This window comes from Apium graveolens, chromosome 3 (genome assembly GCF_009905375.1).
Source record: "Apium graveolens cultivar Ventura chromosome 3, ASM990537v1, whole genome shotgun sequence".
Classification (NCBI taxonomy): domain Eukaryota; kingdom Viridiplantae; phylum Streptophyta; class Magnoliopsida; order Apiales; family Apiaceae; genus Apium; species Apium graveolens.
In genome coordinates, this window is record NC_133649.1 from 139157981 (window position 1) to 139162218 (window position 4238).

Consider the following 4238-nt stretch of genomic DNA (forward strand, 5'->3'; position numbering starts at 1 on the left):
ATAACAGAGTAAAGTGGAAGGGTTCTTGACCAAGTTTCATAACTTTTAAGAAGTACTACTCTTTCTGTTTTATTTCAAGTAAATTAAGCAAATTGCTTTATCAAAGTTATACATTTCTTCTTTTATAAAATATTAAAGAACCCTCAATTGGAATATCCATATTTCAAACATAAATATGGATGATCAGCCCGTACTGACCTTCATCTGGTCATTAAGGTATCTAAGACATTATTTCAGCCTTATATTGGACTAGCCTCGCTAGCCTCTTGTATGACTGGACTAGTTCCATTGGACTAGTTCCACTAGTCTCTTACGTCACTATCTGACAAGTGAATTTTATATCTACTTCGAACGCTTAATTTCAAGCTTAAGTCGGTGTTTTGGACTCAAGTTATTGGTATTTTTGATGTGTTTTTATGTTTGTGCATTATAGGCACTAGTTGGAGGAAGAATGGAGCTTTTATTGAATATATGCTGAAAAGAGCCAAGAATCTGAAGTCAAGGCCATTTCCAAATTGTAGAGGATCTCAAGAGCTTCGTGTGGACTACTTATTCATCGATTTCTGACGAGCGGAGCGAAAGTTATAGTAAAAAGAAGACTAGGCTGAAAAATCCAGGGAGCAAAAGAGCAGGGCACCCGCGCTACATGCACGACGGCCGCTCAGGAAGAACAAAAGTGTAGTGCGGGCGCGCCGTGAGCAGGGCGGCCACGCGGGTCCTTTTGGTAGAAATCCTGATTCTTCTCTGATTTTGAGTTTTTGAAGCCCAGGTCTGTTAGAATCCTATAAATACTCTATAATAAGATGTTTTTTATATAACAAGGAGACCAGTGAGAGCAATATGAAGACCTAGAGAGTACAAGACGACTATGGAGAAGAAGAATTTCGTATTCTTTAATATAGTTGATACTTTGGATGCTTGTTTTCGATTTGCCTTTGAACCCTAGTACTCTTATATTGTTTATTATCATCTTTCAATTGTTACCCATGGTGATGATGAGTTCGGTTATGAACTAATAGTTATCGTGGGTTCTAACGGATTTACTTATGGAATTCTATAGTTAATTTATTTCAATATCTTGTTGTGTGGTGATTGATTGATATCCTAGTATTGGTTGTGCATATTCGTCTTATTTGCGTAGCTAACATATAAGATAGCGGGTTAATCTCTATTGAAGTGACAGTGAATATAGAGATTTAGAACTTGCCATGCTAGCATAGGTTCATGTATTTATTATGCATGATTCGTAGGTAATTTTAACCATCTTACTTGCCTTATGTAATCACGATAGATAACTTGTTCATTAAAACTTTATGTTGTTAAATTCTATAGACATATAGGGTCTCAAGATAATTGGTGTCTATTCAGCTTCTATCTCTTTTGTGGATGTCTGGTAGTAGTGTATTCGTACAACAAGAGTTGGCATTTACTAGTTTCGTGTTATCTGATTAGTTGTCATCACCATTGCATGTTAAAGTTAAGAATAATGACTTTAAATGAAGTATATAATGAAGTTAAAATCCCATGTTTGTCTCATATAGTTAATTCAATCACTTTTATTCTTAGTTAATTGCATGTTAGTTTAATCTTAGTTATAAACATCTCAACTTGTTATTGTCTTAGCATTGAGCGATATCCATACCATTGTTGCAAATGTGCATAATCTTAAGTAACCTAAAAAGAGTCTCTGTGGGTACGAATCTGATTTATATCTTATACTACTTGCGAACGCGTATACTTGCTTGCAATTTTAGCGCATGTTTTCTTCCTAACAAGTTTTTGGCTCCGCTGTCGGGGACTCGGTGTTAAATTTAGTTTATGTGCTTGTCATCAGTGGTCGTCAAAGTTCACTGACTCAGATTATTTTCCTACAAGGTTTACTTTAGTCGTGCTCTAGTTTTTATTACAACGGGAGAACCGGCAGCAACTCCGAAGGCTTTGATGGATTTTTTTCAATCGAAGATTAATGACATTCAGTCTAGCATTGTCAGACCAGCCATTGCTGCAAATAACTTTGAAATCAAGTCTAGCATAATTCAATGGGTACATAATTCACTCCATTTTGGGGGTTCTCCAACGGAAGATCCCAATATGCACATTAGGGATTTCATAGAGATCTACGACACCTTCGGGTTCAATGGTGTGTCTGAGGATGCGGTGAAACTGAGACTATTCCCATTCTCTCTGAGGGACAAGATTAAGAGCTGGTTACACTCTCTACTAGCTGGTTCGATTACTACTTGGGAAGATCTTGCTCAGAAGTTTCTCACTAAATTCTTCCCTATGGCGAAGACATCTGCAATCAGGAATGCTCTTACTCAATTTGCGCAGAAATTGGGAGAATCTCTATGTGAAGCTTGGGAGCGCTATAAGGAGATGCTTAGAAAGTGTCCTCATCATGGAATGCCTGATTGGATGATCATCAATTGCTTCTATAACAGTTTGGGAGCATAGTAAAGACCAATGCTTGATGCAGCATCAGGTGGAGCATTATGGGCAAAGAGCTATGAGGAAGCTTATGATCTAATTGAACTGATGGCTGCTAATGAATATCAGTATCCAACCCAGAGATTGCCACATGGCAAGGTAGTAGGACTTCTTGAAGTGATGATGGTTAAAGCCGTGAAGGTTGGATTATGGTTTGAAAGATTGACATTCCTTCCGATGATTGTGCGATACTCAACCATAATAGTAGTCTGGTAAAGATTGAATTCATGTTAATCGCCGTGAGCGGGCTATCTATCTTAGAATCTTAAGATAAGCCAGGACCATGTTATGATAGGACTAAATAAACCTTTGAGCTTCATGTTTCCTAATAAGGACATATGGTTCATAATGGTATTAACCTGCTATCGTTGCTTTCATTGAAACTCTTCTGCAATTTTATCTGCTTCATGGCATATGTACACCAAGTTCAGCAGTGTTCTTCATGGATCACGAATGGTGATTATGTTACCTCCTTAGAAGATTTTGATACGGCAGGTATGGACTCTGTATGATTAGCTATTAAGATTCCAAGGAAAACGAATGACTACAATAGGTCAGCGGTGGACTATAGTAATACATCAACGATTCCTTGAATAATGAGGCGATAACAACCGTGAGTGTTGTATTGTGTTAGTCCCTTAACAATATAGCAAGAATTACAGAAGGGGGGTTGAATGGAATTTTTGAACCTTTTTCTTGAAATAAAAATGTTCAACTCGATTATGGATATATTTGTTTTGATTAGTACAATGCGGAATATAAACTTGAATGAATCAAAACATAAGTAATTGAAAACAAGAGTCTTTAAAAACTTTCTGGTGAATTTAAACAATTCCACCAGAGATATATTTAATATATCGAGAGGACTCTGTGTGCAGAAATGCTCACAGCTGCTTACAAAAATAGAACTGCTAAGAACACAGGAAAATGCTAAAGATAGTGCTTACAAAGATTTTTCTGTTGTTATTTCTTAGCTATCTCAGTTGTTTTTCTATTTGCTACTCTCTTGGTTTATATATTACCAAGATTACAAAGTCAAAAGAACTGAACAAATATAAAATCTAACAGTCTTGATCTTTGCTGCTTTTTGTCCTCTATTACCCAGTTAATGGGCTTCCACAGTGTATTTGTATCCAACTCAACGGCTGTGTGTCAGCTTTCACTGTTCAACTGATGTTTGAATCTTGATATGATCATCTGTCGACTTTCAGATCATCCGTCGATGACTTAATTGATCATCCGTCGACTGCTATGTTAAACATCCGTTGATAGCTATTTTGGTCATCCGTCGAAGCTTTGTTAAGCATCCGTTAGTAGCTATTTTGGCACTTGACTTCATTTCACTTATACAGAATTACAAGACATTGCTTATGTACAGTTAATCAACCTATTCTGCATATCTAGTTAAAGTCAACATGACTTATATGCTACTACAGATTCTATACAAAGGTGCATACAACACTGTGCTACAAACTTATTATTACATAAGCTACTCACTCGATGGATAATGAGTTAATCATCCGTCGGGACTATAATGAGTTATCCGTCGAGACTATAATTCTTATCCGTCGAGTGCTACATTATTTCACTAAGTAAAATCTACTTAGATGTTTTGTTTAGGTAATCATCAAGTACACAACATATTCACAACAATCTCCCCCAATTTATGTCTACTGGAATTGTAGCCATAAATTAAGAGATACTTGATGATGACCAAACATCCTAAACATATATCTTTAAAGATAAGTAGA

At 36.5% G+C, this 4238-nt stretch overlaps 1 non-coding gene across 1 annotated transcript; it reads right to left on the reverse strand.

Annotated features, from left to right (window-relative positions):
* Nucleotides 1–2298: 2298 nt before the first annotated feature.
* LOC141716283 (small nucleolar RNA R71) lies at nt 2299–2405 on the reverse strand. The gene has a single exon (XR_012572997.1). It is a non-coding gene; the product is annotated as a small nucleolar RNA R71 (small nucleolar RNA).
* Nucleotides 2406–4238: the final 1833 nt, after the last annotated feature.